At 43.5% G+C, this 21,779-nt stretch overlaps 1 pseudogene; it reads left to right on the top strand.

Moving 5' to 3' along the window:
- Positions 1-17,476: 17,476 nt before the first annotated feature.
- On the top strand, positions 17,477-17,593 carry LOC124556310 (annotated as a pseudogene).
- The last annotated feature ends 4,186 nt before the right edge of the window (positions 17,594-21,779 follow it).

The raw sequence follows: 21,779 nt of genomic DNA, 5'->3' as shown, positions 1-21,779 counted from the left end.
TTCAGTGCATAAATACAAATGAAAAAAACATGTTTCAATGGAAGCAATCTTTTGGCATGTATTTTGAAGACTTTAGCAGTGCGTGTGTGTGTGTGTGTGTGTGTGTGTGTGTGTGTGTGTGTGTGTGTGTGTGTGTGCTAGCTGAGTGTGAGTAAAGTGTGTGTATGTGTGTGTGTGTGTGTGTGTGTGTGTGTGCAGATACATAGCAGTAAGATATTGTAATACATAAACTTACGCTGCAACTGAACATGCATTTCACGCTTTTTTTATCAGGTAAGTGCTGCAGAGATAGAGACTAAGAATACAATCGTAGAGCCCACGCAGTAATTTGTAGTCAAATCGAGATTCACAACAGGTTGGCAATAAGAAGGCAGTTTGAATGCCTCCTGTAAATAGCACAACAAGGTATAGAATTGTTTCTTAAATACCAACTTCTATGAACCTGTCGAACACCACTCGCCAAAGAGCGGTGGCAGCTAGTTTATAAAGAGCTGTCTGCGCCTCACTCTCAACTTTTCGAAACCCCTCCAGAAGTGTAACTATCAGAGAGATATTAATTAAAGGGACGAGCCGTTCCATCTTCAACAGGCGGTGTCCTTTTCGTCTTTCGGTGCTTGTAGAAGTCCACTGCAGCGCAATTAACGGGAGTAACGCGTTTTATAAAGAGACGACTAAGAGTTGCATTTCATTAATGGCTTTTTTCCAAACTGCAACTAAGCAAGACACGAATAATTTCAGAACCAATGCTCATAGGCGACGCAGAAAGACATACGCTTGCGAGAGAACTGTATTTCTGGCAGTCTGAGATTTAATCGTAGTAAGAATATAAGGCAAGCCTTACAGCTCAGGCGGGACAGGTTGTAACTGCTGGCTCCGGATTGTCGCCGATTGCAAGTGATACTGTCATTCAGAGTTAAACAGCAATCAGTGAAACTTCTAATCTCTGTAAATGAATCAAACTGCTCAGTTTCATATACAACAGTATATAATTGTTATTCACTCAACGAATTTTAACAGGCTGGGAACTTCGTATTTTAGCCTGAGTGGTGTATTAAAGGATTACGAAACTCTTTATTACGGGCATAACGTCTATATCGCTACAGTAGATTAAAGTGGAGAAGGCGAACTACTCAACCGATTTGGAGGTGTACACACAATTTTTGAATACACCTCTGTCTTTTGCTAAAGAAAGGAGTAGCTATTAGTTCCCTTAAAGTATTTTAGTCTCTCTTCAACGACATGTTCGCATTATGCCACGTTTTCTTTATAAACCATCTACTTTCCTTTTATCCTTATTTGTTGACTGTAATCACTGATTTTGTATCAATGAAGTACTTTAAAGTGGAGTTTCTTTACGCTATGTTGCATAAAACTGCTGTGCTAATTTTGGTTCTTTCACTGGTTGTTTTACTGGTAGCAGTGTATACGTAAAAAACTACATAGCAGCAACAGCTATTTGGGTACTAATTTCCACCTACTTCCTACCTCACGGACGACTTGAACCCAAAACTGATTTCGCCGCCCGCGGTGGCCGTGCGGTTCTGGCGCTGCAGTCCGGAACCGCGGGGCTGCTACGGTCGCAGGTTCGAATCCTGCCTCGGGCATGGGTGTGTGTGATGTCCTTAGGTTAGGTTTAAGTAGTTCTAAGTTCTAGGGGACTTATGACCTATGATGTTGAGTCCCATAGTGCTCAGAGCCATTTTGAACCAAAACTGATTTCCGTTAAAGTAAGAGAAACAGATTATACCTTCAAGCATTTATTGCTAGTGACTATCACACTAGCCTATTATTAGATGATTTTAGTCACACTAACCTTTGTTTATAGGGCAATGGGGATGTTAATTATAGCAATTTTAGTATTGTGATTATGGTGACAAATGGCTAGAAACAGCAGCAATGATCGGAATGAGTCTAGTATAAAACTCAATGGAGATGCTTCTTCTTGAAAGACAATGCCACCGGGTTACACTAACGGTTATGTGAATTTCGTGAAGAATTCAGTTGGCGAGAAGTCAGAGCAAACTACGAGCAACGGGACTGGATTATAAATACATAGAATAGAGATACAAATGGGTTCCAGGAATACTTTCCTCATTTTTGGCATCATAAGTAAAGGCTATAACATGACTGAAATTTAATTGAGGTCATTTATCTTGTTTATCTGTGTCATTTTGGCGATGCTGAACCTCTACACTCATCTTACATCACCTCCTGGTCTATAAAGTAAGTTATTAATAGCGAAAATTATAAATAAGAATGTCTGACTTACAACATGAAGTCTTTGGTTCAACTTGTCTACAATACTGTACAAAACCTAGGCTTAGATTCTTCGCGACAGCACTGGCCGGAACACGACACATATACAACAAAAGCTGCAATAGTGGTATGTTTTCTCATGTCGTTTATAGTCAGAAAATGAATACATTTGAGACTTGTTTTCAAAACCGTAAACGAACTGTATGTGGTCCACCTCAGCAGCTGAGTGGTCAACGGTGCAGAATGCCATGCGAGGATCCAGGGATCGATTTCCAGCCGGGCCGCCGATTTTCTCCGCCCTCGGATTATGCGTTGTCATCATTATTTCATCAGCATCGACACGCAAGTCACCTTAGTCAAATAAAGACACTTGCTCCAGGCAGCCGAACTTCCCTAACGGGAACTACCGTCCAAAATATGCCATACGCGCATCATCAAAAAGTAAGTGAATGTCGTCTTCCTGTCAGCGTTACTTGAGACATTAACAGATGAACAGTGGTTCTGCGTTGAACGGAATGATGAGGCTTCATGAACGCTGCTACCCAGTAAATGATAAACACGGAGACCTTATGAAGGGACTGTAAAGGGATACTGTAAAAGATATGTAAGTAGGCTAATTAATTAATTGTGTGCATTTCAAATTTATCAGAGTTATGTTATCGCCCTGTCGATTTTTCGCTCCCCTTCTTCTGGAGGCGAAAAACGTCCGTGTTTATATATGCTCTTTACTCGTTACCTGTCCTTTACTGATGGGCACAGTGTTTAAATAATCAAGGTATGAAACTCCAAGCAAACTGAGGAGCTACTTGATTGACACATAGTGGCTCCGGTCTCGTAAACTGACTTACGGCCGGAAGAGCGGTGTGCTGACAACATGACCCTTCATATCCGCATCCAGTGACGCTTGTGGGCTGAGAATGACACGGCACCCGGTCGGTACCGTTGGGCCTTGATGGCCTGTTCAGGTGGAGTTTAGTGTAGTTTATGAAACTCCAAGACCGCATTGACGTCGATAGCGCTAAAAATTGAACAGGGTGTGGAATATAACAGAAACAATCGATTAAGTAACTGTAAAACCACCGGCTAGTTAACATATGATTAAGGTAAACACGAGGTTATAAGTACATTTCAATAAAGAAAGGAAACTACCCGCTAGAAGCGTTATGAGCAGTATGAAGATAATAAAAGTAAGACTTTTACGGAGGGAATAGTGCAGTGAATAACTGTGCACTAATCGTGACTGCCAAGGTTTGGGCATTTGTTACCAGCATGGAGAGGTGAATAGATAATTGTGTTGAATTTGGAAAACTAAAGTACGGGCTACTCGCATCCTTAGTCATATCCGTCAATGAGTGATACTTCCCGTTGTTATAGAGATCATGACAGGGTACGCCTTTCCGGTATTCGATGCTTCGCATTTTGTAGCGGGTAATTAAGGGTGGCGTAGACGTATTTCTTTTCTTATCTTTTTCACCCTCCTGAGCTACTTACATCACGGTTGACTTCACAAAGTAAGTTACACATTGCTGTGGCAGGCCAAATAACTTTTATTGAATGTAGGACTACTTCAAACTGACTCAAATACGAGACACTTATTTTGCAATACAGTCACGAAATCTCTGTAGATAACGGTGTGAACATACTACCATTCAGTTCTTCGACTTTAGAAATCCGCTGCTTGGTCACAAAGCTATTCAAGAACTATTGTGTAAACGTTCTCACGGTTGAAAAATCTTTCTCCCCATAGGCGTTCTTTCAATTTGCCGAAAAGGTGCAAATCGCAAGATGCAACGCCCACGTCTATATGGAACTTGGTCAAACTGCTGGTACTATTTCGCTGCGGCCGCACGCAACGTTGCATTTGGTCAACATATAACGAAAATTTCACTGTGTATCTATGTGCTGTTTCGACGTTTTGCCCACAAGAAATGAACAGTCCCACGTATTTCAACTATGGAGTACGTTTCCAGTTGCTTCGCCAGTTCAATCCTATACTGTGAGGCACCTGTTGTGCGTATTACTGCACAATCGTGGCTGCAGTAAACAAGGTTCAAAAATGGTTCAAATGGCTCTGAGCACTATGGGACTTAACTTCTCAGGTCATCAGTCCCCGAGAACTTAGAACTACTTAAACCTAACCAACCTAAGGACATCACACACATCCATGACCGAGGCAGGATTCGAACCTGCGACTCGTGATGACTGGGTGTTGTGTCCTGTCCTTAGGTTAGTTAGGTTTAAGCAGTTCTAAGTTCTAGGGGACTGATGACCATAGGTGTTAAGTCCCATAGTGCTCAGAGCCATTTGAACCATTTTTTGAACCTGCGACCATAGCGGTCGCGCGGTTGCAGACTGTAGTGCCTAGAACCGCTTGGCCACTCCGGCCGGCAGTAAACAAGGAACAAGTGCTCTTTTGTAACATTGCACCACTCTTGTTGCGCAGTTGTCTTAGCGTGCGACGACATGAGGACCTCTCTGATGTCCCTACGTACATCTATAAACTAAAACAAGCATGACACGTAGTACTACGGAAGGAAGGTTGGCGTATAACTATTGATGAGGTTGTTAGTGATGGAGCACAATCTTGAAACGAGATAAGAATTCGGAGGAATTAGCCGTGTCCTTTTCAAAACAACCATCGCAGCATTTGCCCTAAGAGATATCGCGGAAAAACGGGCAATTTGAATAGATTTTCTCATGAAGGCGAGTCCATTCTTAACACTGTTCCATATGGCTCGATATGAAGTACTTTCCGATTTTAAATTAGTTTCGGACTAGCCACTAAATATGACAGTGTTGAAGATTCAAATCGCTTTGGAGACAGTTTCTTATAAAAAGCATCGACAGACATCATAGCTCTCTCCCTCTCTCTCTATCGATTTCGCAGTTGTTATATGCGTGGTTTCACCGTACTGCAACATTTTAGAGGCATAACTAGATGGTAAAACAGTACTGAAGAGAAAAGCAGAAACTCATATCCCTTACTCGTGAATTGTATGTCATGTGAGAGTATGTGCTCTGTTGATATTTGTTTGAGACAGGCCCTTGTGTCATTGCGCTTGTCAGCATGGGCTCGTTTCCATTAGAGAATGTAAGCTTGAACAATTTGCCTCAGAGCGTGCAGACAGGTTCACAATAGCTCCGATGATGCACAATTCTGTTTTTCTTATTGCGCATGGTTCTGAGCCCACACAAGCAATACGCCAGACCCACCTTGCACTAGTGCCGCGTAGAAAGTGTTTTAGTACAGCAGAACTACTTTTCTCCTTAGCAACAAGTAATATCGTTCGCCTTGTCCGTTCAGAAATAGCTACTTTCCGCGTTTCCTGTATCAAGAGAGCTGGCACAGAGTTTAGAAATTCGGACTTGCATTCTGCGGGAAAGCTGCTTGAATCTCCTTATAGCCACCTAGTTTTGGGCTTTCAATGGTTTCCCTATATCGCTTAAGGTAAATGATGATACCTCTGAAAAGTTCCAAGTGACTGGAAAAAAGTGCAGGGTATATCTGAATATAAAAATACTGACTAATAAGCCTAACATTCGCTTTGCTGCAGAATTCTCGAATATGTTCCAAGTTTGAATATAATAAACTTCCATGGGGCAGGGAAGCTTCTGCGCACAGATCGGCACAGATTTAGAAATCAACGCTCGTGCGAAATTCAGTTTACTTTTTCTCCCATTATAGAATGGATGAAGGGTAACACGTATATCCCAGAGACTCAGATTTCCGAGAAATGCTTGACACCGTGTGTCACAACAGGCTGTTAAGAACCGAGCACACGGAAAAGGTTCCCAGATATGCGAGTGGCTCTAGGACTTTGTTGTCCATGGCGAGTGTTCGTAGATACGAGAGCAGCGTCAAAAGTGCTATAGAAGAGCTTCATAGTGCCGGTCTTATTCTCGATGTGTGTACATGATCTGATGAGTAGAGTGAGCAGCAGTCTGTGGCTGTTTGCAGATGACGCTGTAGTATAAGAGAGAACATCGTCGTCGAGTGCCTGCATGAGGATTCAGGATGATTTCACAGAATTTATACTTGGTGTGATGAGTGGCAGCTTGCTCCATATGCAGAAAAATGTAAGTTAGTGGAGATGAGTAACTAAAACAATCTTGCAATGTTCAGTTACATTATTGGTGGTGTACTGCTTGACACGTCACGTCGATTAAATATACTCCTGGAAATTGAAATAAGAACACCGTGAATTCATTGTCCCAGGAAGGGGAAACTTTATTGACACATTCCTGGGGTCAGATACATCACATGATCACACTGACAGAACCACAGGCACATAGACACAGGCAACAGAGCATGCACAATGTCGGCACTAGTACAGTGTATATCCACCTTTCGCAGCAATGCAGGCTGCTATTCTCCCATGGACACGATCGTAGAGATGCTGGATGTAGTCCTGTGGAACGGCTTGCCATGCCATTTCCACCTGGCGCCTCAGTTGGACCAGCGTTCGTGCTGGACGTGCAGACCGCGTGAGACGACGCTTCATCCAGTCCCAAACATGCTCAATGGGGGACAGATCCGGAGATCTTGCTGGCCAGGGTAGTTGACTTACACCTTCTAGAGCACGTTGGGTGGCACGGGATACATGCGGACGTGCATTGTCCTGTTGGAACAGCAAGTTCCCTTGCCGGTCTAGGAATGGTAGAACGATGGGTTCGATGACGGTTTGGATGTACCGTGCACTATTCAGTGTCCCCTCGACGATCACCAGTGGTGTACGGCCAGTGTAGGAGATCGCTCCCCACACCATGATGCCGGGTGTTGGCCCTGTGTGCCTCGGTCGTATGCAGTCCTGATTGTGGCGCTCACCTGCACGGCGCCAAACACGCATACGACCATCATTGGCACCAAGGCAGAAGCGACTCTCATCGCTGAAGACGACACGTCTCCATTCGTCCCTCCATTCACGCCTGTCGCGACACCACTGGAGGCGGGCTGCACGATGTTGGGGCGTGAGCGGAAGACGGCCTAACGGTGTGCGGGACCGTAGCCCAGCTTCATGGAGACGATTGCGAATGGTCCTCGCCGATACCCCAGGAGCAACAGTGTCCCTAATTTGCTGGGAAGTGGCGGTGCGGTCCCCTACGGCACTGCGTAGGATCCTACGGTCTTGGCGTGCATCCGTGCGTCGCTGCGGTCCGGTCCCAGGTCGACGGGCACGTGCACCTTCCGCCGACCACTGGCGACAACATCGATGTACTGTGGAGACCTCACGCCCCACGTGTTGAGCAATTCGGCGGTACGTCCACCCGGCCTCCCGCATGCCCACTATACGCCCTCGCTCAAAGTCCGTCAACTGCACATACGGTTCACGTCCACGCTGTCGCGGCATGCTACCAGTGTTAAAGACTGCGATGGAGCTCCGTATGCCACGGCAAACTGGCTGACACTGACGGCGGCGGTGCACAAATGCTGCGCAGCTAGCGCCATTCGACGGCCAACACCGCGGTTCCTGGTGTGTCCGCTGTGCCGTGCGTGTGATCATTGCTTGTACAGCCCTCTCGCAGTGTCTGGAGCAAGTATGGTGGGTCTGACACACCGGTGTCAATGTGTTCTTTTTTCCATTTCCAGGAGTGTATCTATCAGTAATATTGCAAACGATATGCAATGAAAGGAAGACGTCAGGACGGCGGTAGGAAGGTGAATGGTGGACTTCGGTCTGCTGCTAAAATTTTAGGAAAGTGTTGTTCATCTATAAAGCAGATAGCGTATAGAAAATTAGTTTGACCTATTCATGAGTACTTCTTTAGTATCTGAGTATCTGCGATCCTCGCCTGGCCAGGTTAAAGGAACACTTTAGAAGTGCGCTGCAAGATTTGATACTGGTAGGTTCGATGAAAACGTGAGTGCTACGGAGATGCTTTGTGAACTCAAATGGGTATCCCTGGATGGAAGACCGAATTATTTTCGCGAAAGGCTACTGAGAAAATTTAGAGAAGTGGCGTTTGCGGCAGACTGCAGAACGTTTCTACTGTTGCCAATCAACATGTAGCCTAAGGACGACAGGGACAAAATGAAAGATTGTGGTTCGTACGGAGGCAGGCAGCTTTCTTCTGCTTAATTGCACGTTGGTTCAGCTTTGGGGGCGGAAACGATTGTAGATTGTTTGGAAAAGTCGTTTGTAGGTTTACAGAGGTACATGGCACAAGATGTCTACCTACAGGCTACGTAATTCCTGTAAACAATGAGCGTATGGTCTGTGGAGTAGGAGCAGGCTTCCATAGCACACCAGATGTTCCATTGGGTTCAGATCATGGGAATTTGGTGGCTAAGATGTTAATCTGGGTTCACTGTTATGCTTCTCACACCACTGTAGCATGAACTCCCCTTGTGACATGGACTGTCTTCGCGGTGGATGATGTCATCGTCTTTAGGGAAGACATCAAGCATCAAGGAATGCTGGTGGTCCACAGTAGTATTCACGCAGTCCACATTTGTCTCAGCGCCCTCTATTACTGCCACTGGACGCATGGAAGCCGAAGCGAATGTCTCCAATAGCATATACTGGCCAACCCGGACTGCGTCTGTAGCACATTGCGCATATAGAAAAAAAAATGTGCAAATGTGTGTGAAATCTTATGGGGCATAACTGCTAAGGTCATCAGTCCCTAAGCTTACACACTACTTAACCTAAATTATCCTAAGGACAAACACTCACACCCATGTCCGAGGGAGGACTCGAACCTCCGCCGTGACCAGCCGCACAGTCCATGACCGCAGCGCCTAAGACCGGTTGGTTAATCCCGCGCGGCACGTATATCGAGCAGTCGTTCGCTTGGCTGATGGCATAGCCGGACATGACAACCATTGGGTGATGTATCAAGAAACCTGATACATCCGACCAGTCGATTTGTTTCTGTCGATCGATTGGCCAATGTCGATGATCCCACGTACACTGCAATCGCAACTGACTAGATAGGAGTCGTCTGCAGTGAAGTTACTTGTTTAGCAATTTATGCTGAACAGTGTGCTCCGAAACTCTTGTGAGTGCACCAGTATTGTACTCTGTCATCAGATCTTCCACATGTCACTGCCTATACTGCTTTACAGAGTGGGTAAACCTCTGAACTCCACGTTTTGTGATACGCTGACGTCCAAAACCTAGTCGCTAAGCTATAATTTCACCAGCCCTCAACCGCTTTCCGTAGATATTCAAAACAACAGCTCGCGACAGTCAATGTGCTTCGACACATCCGAAATGCTCTTCCCCATTGTCAAAGTCGCTTATGTCCGCAGACACTCCCATTATTGGCCCGTATTGCTGCTAGAATGACTTCCCATTCGTGTCTGCTCCCCTGTATAGTTTCGCTAGCGCGTCAACTGCCCACAAAGCGAACACGTGGCATTAAGTGTCGCATTGGATGTGGTCATAACGTTTCGGCTTAGCAGTGTATAGAGTACGTGAAATACCACAGCGACTGACAACAGGAAGAAAGGTACAAGTGAGTGAAGCAAGCATGCTAAAAACTGTGGACTGATTGTTTACTACTTACAGTTATATAATACCAGAGGGTACCAGTCAAAAGTCTATAGCTTCTTATACTGAAGAATATAAGTGTGACCTTTTTTTTACATTCGCTCTTATGATTAGTGTAAGAGAAAACACATCAAACGAATTTAAATGATGAAACATTCAACTAACCTTCACAGTTTCACTGTAAGTGGTAATGTAATTATTCCCACTTCGTTGACACAACTTGCAACCTTCTACCGCTAGAGGGCTCTGAATTCTAGCGTGTGTCATGGCGTTGTATAACGTAACTATTTCGATGGTTTAGAAACAGCTTGCTGTAATCGAGTTTCTAACCGCAGAAAACTTCGTCGACACATGGAGCACCCTCTCCTTTAGCGTGACAAGGATAGGCCATACATGAGCACTGTAACATCTGCAACAATCAAAACGTTGGGTTCATTATTATCGATCATCATACATACAGTCCCAACTTGGCTCCATGCGACTTTCATCTGTTCCCAGAACTTACGGAACACCTTCGAGGACTTCATTTTAATAGTGATGAAGTGGAGCAAGCGGAGGCGAGGTTTTAGCTTTGTCAAAAATGTGATACATTCTACAGTGACGTTAAAAATATGATCTTTCTTTGGGAGAAGTTTGTTTCTCGTCACGATGACGAAATTGAGAGGTAAATATATAGACATGCGGAATAAAGATGTAGAATGTTAAAATTCTGAATACTTAAAAAGCTTTAAGAGTTTTCACATAAAGTATTCGGAGGATTTAGTCTTCAGCACACCATCGTATTAAGTTAGACGCGAATTTTTTACTTTGGTTCGAATCCTGCCTCGAGCATGGATGTGTGTGATACCCTTAGATTAGTTAGGTTTCTGTACTTCTAAGTTCTAGGCGACTGATGACCTCAGATGTTAAGCCCCATAGTGCTCAGAGCCATTTGAACCATTTTACTTTGGGAAAACAAAGACTTTGTGGAGCTTATCAGTACCTAAACTCATGTTTGTTGCCAGATTATCATGTAATGGAAACGTTCTCTTCACGAACGCCTTGAAGAGGTGTAGCTCCCTCGCCTAACAGATGGCTGTACGCCCCAGCAAGGAATGCTAAGCACTGCCGCTTACCCTACTTGGACATTGGCTGGCTAGTACCGAGGTACCTTGGACAATTTGTGCAATGCCTTAGAATCGTAGCGGAAACAGTGCAAGGGTCACATTATGGCAAGAAAAAGGAATAAAAATGAGATAGTGTTAATACTTTCATCCTTCTTTACCTCCTCTGCATTTCTGTAAATGACATGTCACTGAGCACATTTGTACTGTGCATGCAGTACACGTGAGGTGCCTAGTTGTTTCTTCCACTGCCCTGTGTGGAATACATAAGTTCTTGTACATTTCACTAACCTGCTGTCTTCATGATGATGATGTCCCCAGCGCAGAAAACAGCACGCAGGTCGTGGATTCTTTTTCTTGAGGCTGAAATTAACCTCGCAAGGAACTCCTGCTACGAATAAACTATAACTCATTTGGGATGCCCCTCGAGTTTTTATTGATATAGACACGAGAAACTATTCTTGATCACATCTCTTTCTACAGTCATTGTATCTGGCTAAAATAACATGAAATACATCCTGCCACAGACAACATGTCTGTCTACTGGAACCGTCAGAACTGGAGAATAAAATTACATGAATCAAATACTACTATTACAGACAACATGTCCGTACCTAGCGACGGGCGGAACTGTAGTAAATAAAATTGCATGGAACAAATACTGTTATAACAGACAACATGTCTGTCTACTGGAACGATCAGAACTGGAGAGCCGGACTGCCCGAGACACTTCGCGCGCCAAAACCAGCAAGGCGTGACCCGAACGCCACCGAAGTGCATCTGCAGTAATATCGTCAGTCTTTTGTTTTAATAATACTTTGATTTTAATAATTTTGAAATGACTGATTGATAGCTGGCTGTTGAGAGATGTTTATTTAAAAAAATGGTGTAATTTGGATGACAGGTTTAATTAATAATGCAACTAAATTTTAACGTTTTGGCGTCCTACCGCCGAACACAGCAGCCAATCACAGAGCAGCAGCATCATGCAGGCGAAGACTCACGGGAATGGTACCGAATCTAACATCTGTCACCGGTACCTCATCCCACATTGCGTCATCTCTATGCTTCTTGCATCTCCACTGCCCTGGGAATAGCTTCCTGGAGCCTAATATGATGGCTGAATAAGCCAGAAATATTGCAACATTCCGAAACTGTGTGCGCTGGCATTATGCAGGGCTCTGTCAGTGACTTACCTGGGTTCGCAAGTACGAGGAAAAGAATATTTCGGTTGTAGCGACAGTGTCTCCATGTCTTAACCACTTTCTCGATCATGTCTCAGTCCTTCCCCCCATTTCCACTGCCTCTCTCCAGCTGCCAACCCTCCCTCCCCCCCCCCCCCCCCAACCAAGAAACAGAGTGGCGTCTCTGGAATTGGCACCTCGTCGACCAGTGGTACGGCCTTTGTGTTAATCACTGCCGGCGACTGGAACAATACGAACCCCGCTGACGCCTGCAGTCAATGCCCCTCAGGTTCCACCTCCGCTGCCGTCACCGCCAACTCTCCGCCCCCACCGCCGCCTCCGCACCCCATCGGACGGCCGCCGGCCGGCGTCGCATCTGCCGTGTTACCAAGACGAGATCGGCGCTCTTTTGTTTTTACAGAGGTGCAATCTCAAGGCTGCTTCCCGGCAACTTCCGAACCCTTTTTCAGCGTTTTTATTATTTCCCCCTGTTTTCTCCTTGGGCGACGGCGGGCCATATTGAAAAGTCATCGAGCGGATATTATGAACTTCCGTAACACGGTTTTTCATTAGACGGCGGGACGGCTTTTGTGCAGGCTGCCGCTGGTCGTGGGCGCCCGCCTCTCACCTGCTACAACGCCGGATCTCTAATTAAGTCGCCACTCTTCTTTAAAACGCTGCCGCCAGCCGAGGAGGCTGCCAAGTTGTCAACACGTGCTGCTTTGTCTGATCCACAACAACGTTGGTTTCCTTGCGATCACTCGTCCTTCGTTGAATCTTTGGCGCTTAGCAAAGGCTAAATCGATTGCGATCGACGAAATTTTTGTAGTGGGTCTTGCCACCTGAGTGCTGAAGCAAGACTAGTTGCCAAACTATGATATCTTACCTCAATTTCTTAGGTACATTTCATCGTCTACCGTGAGGGACAGTACCGGGCGTTAAACATATGAACCATTGCAGAGTCCAGTTACTTTCAGTCTTGTACCAGGTAAGCTAGTTGCAGGACGGTTCCGGCAGTTAAATACGTGAAAACTTTTATTTTTTATTTTTTTATTTTTTGAGGTCATCAGTCTTCTGATTGGTTTGATGCGGCCCACCACGAATTCCTCTCTTATGCCAACCTCTGCATCTCAGAGTAGCACTTGCAACCTACGTTCTCAATTATTTGCTTGCTGTATTCCAGTCTCTGTCTTCCCCTACAGTTTTTGTCCTCTACAATTCCCTCTAGTACCATGTAAATCATTCCCTGATGTCTTCACAGATGTCCTATCACGCTGTCCCTTCTCGTCTCAGTGTTTTCCACATATTCCTTTCGTCTCCTATTTTGCGCAGAACCTCCTCACTCCTTACCTTATTAGTCCACCTACTTTTCAACATTCGCCTGTAGGACTACATCTCAAATGCTTAGATTCTCTTCTGCACCGGTTTTCCACAGTCCGTGTTTCACTGTCATACAATGCTGTGCTCCAGACGTACATTCTCAGAAGTTTCTGAAACCGCGCGACTGCTACGGTCGCAGGTTCGAATCCTGCCTCGGGCATGGATGTGTGTGATGTCCTTCGGTTGATTAGGTATAAGCAGGGGACTGATGACCTCAGATGTTAAGTCCCATAGTGCTCAGATCCATTTGAACCATCAGAAATTTCTTCTTCAAATTAAGACCTATGTTTGATACAAGTAGACTTCTCTTGGCCAGGAATGCTCTCTTTGCAGGTGTTAGACTGCTTTTGATGTCCTCCTTGCTCCGTCTGTCATTGGTTATTTTGTTGCCTCATTAACAGAATTCCTTAACTTCATCTACATTGTGACCATCAATTCTGATGTTAAGTTTCTCACAGTTCTGCTACTTCTCATTACTTTCGTCTCACGGTTCTGCTACTTCTCATTACTTTCGTTTCACAGTTCTGCTACTTCTCATTACTTTCGTCTTTCTTCGATTTACTCTCAATCCATATTCTGTACTCATTATAGTACTCATTATGTTATTCACTCCATTCAGCACATAATGTAATTCTTCCTCACTTTTACGCAGGGTAGCAATGTCATCAGCGAATCGTGTCATTGTTACCCTTACACCTGGAATTTCAGTTCCGCTCCTGAAACCTTTCTTTTACTTCCATCATTGCTTCTACGATGTACAGATTGAAAAGTAGGGACAAAAGACATAACCCTTGTCTTACACCCTTTTTAATACGTGCCCTTCGTTCTTGGCCGTCCACTCTTATTAGTCCCTCTTGGCTCTTGTACGTATTGTACATTACCCGTCTCTCACTATAGCTTACCCCTATTTTTCTCAGAATCTCGAGCATCTTGCACCATTTTACATTGTAGAACGCTTTTTCCAGGTCGACAATTCTTATGAACGTGTCTTGATTTTTCTTTAGTCTTGCTTCCATTGTCAACCGCAACGTCACAATTGTCTCTCGGGTGCCTTTATATTTCACGAAGCCATACTGATCGCCACTTAGTGCATCTTCAATTTTTTCCATTCTTCTGTATATTATCCTTTTTAGCAACTCGGATGCATTATCTGTTAGGATGATGGTGCGATAATTCTGAGTTTTTGAAGTCTTCGAAATTGTTTGGATGATATTTTTTCCGAAAGTCAGATAGTATGTCGCGAGACTCATGCATTCTACATGCCAACGCGAATACTCATTTCGTTGCCACTTCTCCTGTTATTTTCAACCAGGTACCAGGCGAGCTAGATGTAAGGGTTCCAGGTTGTAATACCTTGGAGAGGATATCCTTCTCCGGCATTTGCCTCAAACCAATGGATACTTCCAAACAGCCTTGATCATAACCGTTGAATTGGAATCATTTTAATTGTTAATTTATCCATGATGGATCTCTTGAACTGCGCAACCATTAATGATTGTTGATGAATGACGTAACTTGCCAAAAATACTTCTCAAATGTTTTATTTTAGTGTCATAATGGATGTGCATCTTCAGATGGTTAATATTTTCATTTACATAGGTATTTTAATCGACAGCATGTCGTCTGCTCCCATAATAATTTCTCGTCGATGAGGATTTGTTTTGTTGTGGTCCATGTTGTTTTCCATATCGATGTATATATTGTTGAATTCAACAGCACACTTACTGTAAATAAATTACTGAGGCACACTTCGTAATGTTCTTAATGACAGTGTTGAGTATACACATACGCCATACACTTGATATTTTGTTTACGCTGTAAGACGTCAAGTATATGGCTCTTGTGTGATGCACAGCATTGCCATTAAGATTATTATGAAATGTGCTTGAGTTATTTGTTTGTTATATGTGTGCAATGTGGAATTCAAGAACAAAAAATGGTTCAAATGGCTCTGAGCACTATGGGTCTTAACATTTGAGGCCATCAGTCCCCTAGAACTTACAAATACTTAAACCTAACTAACTTAAGGACATCACACACATCCATGCCCTTGGCAGGATTCGAACCTGCGACCGTAGTGATCGCGCGGTACCAGACTGAAGCGCCTAGAACCGCTTGGCCACTCCGGCCGGCAATTCAGGAAAACATATACGTCGACCTTGAAAACCACATGGACCACAGGATCACAACAAACCACATCGCCATAGACTGGAACTTATTGTGAGAGCAGACGACATGTTATTGATCAAAACCTCTATGTAAATGAAAATGATAGCCATCTGAAGATGGGCATAGTAACCCGAAACTGGTCAAGTCAGTAAAACAAAACACTTAAATCGTATTTATGGCTGGTCGCGTCATTCAGCAATTATCATTTTTAATTTGTGGAGCAGTACGTCCCAGACAACAATATGAACTCCTGGTTAAGTGCTTATGTGTGTAACATGGTACAGTCGGCAATCTTCTCGGCAAGTGCGCCGCTTGTTGTGAACATATTTTCCACTTCTTACGTAAAGCAATTTCAGATATTCAAAACTCCTAAATAAATTTCAGCAGTGTCTACGACAAAAATTCCGATTAAAATGATGCATCTTGTAGTAGTGCTGATCGACTGTAATCCGTAGATCATTAGTAACTTACCTGAGGTGATATGTTTATCGATTTTTTTTTTTTTGCTTATTTTAAGCAGCTGAATATACTAACGGAATTACCACAATTAATAGTCAAATACATCGTGAAATATGCTAATGATAGAAATATCTGAATGACTAAATTAAAGTCAGTGAAATATTTCTTACTATTATGTTGTCCACACATTAAGCAGTATATTGACGATGTCAGAGCTTAAAGCTTTTCACAAAAATTGGACTTACTGAGACAAGTTCTGTACTTTATATAAAATGCCTACTTCAGTTTACGTTATTACATGAACAATTTATAGTAAACTCTGTCATCTTTTTTGTGTTTTTGTTTCAGGCTACATGGAAGCTTCTTGGGCGACAACCTGCAACTGCCCAGTAAGGCCACACAGACGTCGCAGGTGTATGAAGGAACCATTTTCTGTTCCCCTACAGTGCTCAAGTCATTGTTACTCAACTCCCGTCCGTGCCTTCTCGAGTACCTTTCCGAACTGTTTGAATGAATGATGAAGACAATCACTCCACTGTCAGAAGTGCTATAAAACAGTATAAAAGCAGAAAAGTTATGCCGCGGAGGACTAATAGTCATATAAAATAGATGTTAAAATTATTGATACACTGATGTACAACTATAGGAGTTTTTGCGCCATATGACGCTATAATAAGTCCTCCTTTATGTCAAGGCATGAAATAAGTTACAAATCTGATGGGCTTTAGTATTCTAGCATGACAAACGGTAAATACAGGTTATCCATACTGGAACTTCCTTCTAGAGGATAACATAGTCCAGCCGCGTGTTATTTTCTGCATTCTTTCATTCAGTTGTGTGGCAAGTGCTAGATCATATATACGAGTACACAGTGACGAGCACTCCTACATTCCCAGTGACATATCATGATTCCCTGACTTATTGGAATATGGAACCACGAATAAACTGGAGATAACATGTCATTTTGACCACTCGTTCGAAAACGAACGCTCAGGATTTTGCATGGAGCTGTTACTACAGTGTAAGTTAGACGAGACTTTTTTTACAATAAAAACTGCGTCAATTACGCACAGCTTAACCGACGTACAGACGTTTATGATATTGTCTGAAGCGCGCACGACGACACGATTTCCGGAGCATTATACACATGAGAATCCGTGGACAGTCAACTGCCTCGCTTTGTATACCACATTGTTAACGAACAGTAATTTACAAAAACAATACGAGAGAATACTATAGTACGCCTCTATAATTCGAATTCTTGGAGGAACTAATGGCTTACTCGGTTCACACTAGTTTCATGACGTAACGATCAAGGAAGTTCTTAGTCTCATATCGCTGGAACTAATGGAAGCGGTGAGTGGAGGTACTGTTGGAACAACTTCTTCAACAAATGTAATTCAGTTTATTCATACGTATAAACAATATGGAAGGCAACGGTCTTGCCGCAGTGGATACACCGGTCCCCGTGAGATCACCGAAGTTAAGCGCTGTTGGGCGTGGATGGCACTTGGATGGGTGACCATCCAGCCGCCATGCGCTGTTGCCATTTTTCGGGGTGCACTCAGCCTCGTGATGCCAATTGAGGACCTACTCGACCGAATAGTAGCGGCTTCGGTGAAGAATACCATCATAACGACCGGGAGAGCGGTGTGCTGACCACACGCCCCTCCTATCCTCATCCTCCTCGGAGGATGACACGGCGGTCAGAAGATCCCGGTAGGCCACTCGTGGCCCGAAGACAGAGTGTTTTATAAACAGTATACAGCGCATACCGAATAAGCAACGAGCAAAGAATTCAGCGCTCAGAACAAATGGTTCAAATGGCTCTGAGCACTATGGGACTCAACTGCTGAGGTCATTAGTCCCCTAGAACTTAGAACTAGTTACACCTAACTAACCTAAGGACATCACAAACATCCATGCCCGAGGCAGGATTCGAACCTGCGACCGTAGCGGTCTTGCGGTTCCAGACTGCAGCGCCTTTAACCGCACGGCCACTTCGGCCGGCCGCTCAGAACACCGAAATCAAATTATTCACAAGTACAAACAATCCAGAGTACACGCAAAATAAGCTACAGCCAAAGAATTTAGTGCTCATAAAAACAAAGTATAACTTACGAACTAATACCGATAAAGCACTTTTAATTAACTTCCCCGCAACACAACCAGTGACTATTACAATAACGGCGCAGAAATGAATACGCAATGCAACAAGACACTAGTACCTAGTACAATAGACAGTTGACTAAAGTTATAATTCAAGATACACAAATAACAACGCATAATAAAAGCCTGCGAGACAGTCAGTACCACATCTCATCCAAACAACAAAAAATAGTCAACAAAGCCGACACTCCACTTTACACTAAACAGACAAAAGAAGAGAGACAATGGAGCGAACGGTGTATACATCCGGCATCATACATAAAATGAGAACAGCAGAGCAATGAGTTACAAGAGGAATGACAATATAATGTTCACTAGACACACTTCCTTCAGCTAATACTCGTTCTGTTGAATATACTCGGCCCAACAGCGGCCCCATTTTGCTTCAACCCATAATCAACTGACAAATCAAGTAAGCCAACCCTACTTCACTCACATGCAAAAATGGTTCAAATGGCTCTGAGCACTATCTCAGGTCATCAGTCCCCAACTTAGTACTACTTAAACCTAACTAACCTAAGTACATCACACACATCCATGCCCGAGGCAATATTCGAACATGCGACCGTAGCACTTGCGCGGTTCCGGACTGAAGCGCCTAGAACCGCTCGGCCACCGTGGTCGGCTGCACTCATACGCACTGCAGCGGGTGCTTGTCATAGCAAATACATGCTCCTATGTCATGCCACAAACACAGCGCAGCAATTAGCTATTCACTCCCGAATATGCTGCCTTCCTCAAATTCGTGAAGCCCAGCATCATCTATGTCCATCTGGAATGACTACCGCTGTTGACAGCAAACGCCTATCAGCCTCCGTTCGCCAGGCTGCGCCCATGTTTCACTACACGTTTCTTGCTTAGTCTCTCTAAGTGGCGGTCCTCAACGTCCTAGCTGCTAGTACTGTTCCGTTCACTGAGCGATTCCCAGCTGCCTCCGCGCCACAGCCTTTCGCCGGCCGGAAGTGACGGCCCGAGCACTTACTGTGCTCTGCTCGCGACCTCCCGTGCGTTCCGTCGCTGTATCAGTTTGAACCTTTGACCATAGATACTAGTAGACTGCCCTTGTTGTGCAGAAGCTATAGGGTTGGTGTGGCTCCAACATAAACCACGCGACTGTTGGCAAAACGTGGCGGGATTTCAAATCAGCGGTCTGCCATCCTATGTTTGTATCGTATTTTACCCACATTTCTCAATTGACTGCCAAACGCTTCCAACAAAAATTATTTTTTTATTTGCGAAAAATTATGTCAGAACCACATTTGACCTGGATTTGTTCACAGTACCATTTATAAAATCTAACAAATACATCGAACGCCCCTCTGGTGGGCAGCGGGACGAAATTACTATAAACTATCAATTAAAGTAAAATGTCGTTAACATTCGTTTGAACAGTAAGAGTGGGCTCGTGTCAAAACTTTAAATATTGGATTCGCCGCGTTTTGAGCTCTAGTCACGTATAAAATAAAACGGGATACGGGAATTATGCCAACTATAGGTGCCAAAATTGTCGACTTTAGGAGCAGGTCCATTTTAGAGTATCAATTTTAGGTGCACTTCAAAGGTTCAGTTCTTACTATTTTTATAAAAGTTTGAACTATCAGTTTAAAAAATATGATATTTTAGATGAAAGGTGAGACTTTGAAGTTTCAGAAAACAATTTTGGAACCTACATTTATTTAATAGTATTAGAAGGTAGAAGAAAATTCTCTTCATGTGTCGACTATAGGTGCTCTTACCTTATTATAATCTCACTTGTATATACAAAAAGGCGCGTATGTGCAGATGGCTTAAAGTTTTTCCGTTTCAGGGCCTGTGTCCAAAGCTGCCTTCGGTTTTCTTCCTTAGTGAACCTATGAGTAGGAACGAGAAACAATTATACTTACTTCTGTAACCGAATTATCACAGATACTTTCCAAAATGTAATATGAGTCTGACTTTACAGGCATCACTTTCAACACTTTAATTTACGTGATACTCTATTTCAAGTGTAAAAAACATATAAAAATCACTTCAGCAGATTTCAATAGACGCATCTGCACTATCATAGAAATACACGTGAAATATAATGCCATTTCCCCCGACAAAACGCTGAGTACAGCCAAAGCGCAACACGAAACAACCATGTTTTGCCAGCATTCACGTGACTTTAGCCCAGAGATGTTGGAGCCACGAAAATGACGTCAGGGCCAGTCTATTATATTTATGGACGAAGGTTTGTACACACCCCACCAGCGGCGGGAAAGCCTAACCAGCCGCAATACACAACACGATTAAATCAAATGGCTCTGAGCACTATGGGACTTAACTTCTAAGGTCATCAGTCCCCTAGAACTTAGAACTACTTAAACCTAACTAACCTAAGGCCATCACACACATCCATCCCCGAGGCAGGATTCGAACCTGCGACCGTAGCGGCCACGCGGTTCCAGACTGTAGCGCCTTTAACCGCCTGGCCACACCGGCCGGCACATCACGATGAACCGCGCCGAAACTCTTCATTACACTCTTCACACATCAGGGAAGAAAATACTGTCAAACGAACCTAAGAAAACTTTGCACAAAAGCAACCGAAACAATAGCTTAGAACCAAGGCACATAAACTAAAATTATGCCTCGGTATGTTTATACATCTGCTTCAGTTGGAATGCATAGGGCCTGCTCTCCTTTGCTGGTGCTAAATCCCTCGGCATGACTGTAACTGGAGTAACAAAATTGGTAGACTGTTAGGGCATAAGCTTCCTCATGAAATTTACATTTGCCTTACTCATTTTTTTTTCAAAATTCATTAACACTACACTATCATACATTTCAACATCATGACCTCACCACTACTTAAGATTATAAAGATGTAGACACAGAAAATTCATCATCATAATTATTGCTGTAATACAATCAAAGAATAATTGTAGAACAGAATCAAGAAGAGCTCTGTAAATCATTTTATATTTTTTTATTTTTCTTATAGTAATCGTGTAAAGCAATCCTTTACAATTTCGTTATAATTTTCTCTGTATTTATCCTGTGAACATATTTGTAAAAACACGGCACTACGTTCACACTTAAGGATTGTGCGGACTACGGGAGCTGAGTAGATGGTGATGTGTCAGGCAGTTGGAGAGGACAGCGGATGACAGCGCACCTAGTAAAGCGGGCCAGTCGAGGGCGTGCCTTGCTGTTTCATTTATACTAGATTACATGTGTTTTGTGTGTTTCATTACCAATTTTTATTTGTTCTTGTGACAATCGTAAATGTAAAAAATAAAAATTCCCTAAAGACCATTTAAAGGGAGCTGTAGGAGATAATTGATGTTTCTCATTGATTTGTTTTATGGGTGCCTTGCTGTTTCATTTGTACTAGATTACATGTATTTTGTGCGTTTCATTACCAAGTTTTATTTTTTCTTAACGAGCTCATGTATTATTTTTCGTTTTCGATCAAGATTCACGTGATTTATTTCACTTATGTGTTGTTTTGTTGTGCTGACACTTACATCTTTGTACTAAAGGAACAGACTGACTCATGCTAAAGAAATAAGCTTAACATATGACACATGCGACAACAACAC

The sequence above is a fragment of the Schistocerca americana genome, chromosome 1 (assembly GCF_021461395.2).
Source record: "Schistocerca americana isolate TAMUIC-IGC-003095 chromosome 1, iqSchAmer2.1, whole genome shotgun sequence".
In the NCBI taxonomy this organism is placed as follows: Eukaryota; Metazoa; Arthropoda; class Insecta; order Orthoptera; family Acrididae; genus Schistocerca; species Schistocerca americana.
This window is presented reverse-complemented; position numbering and strand designations above follow the sequence as displayed.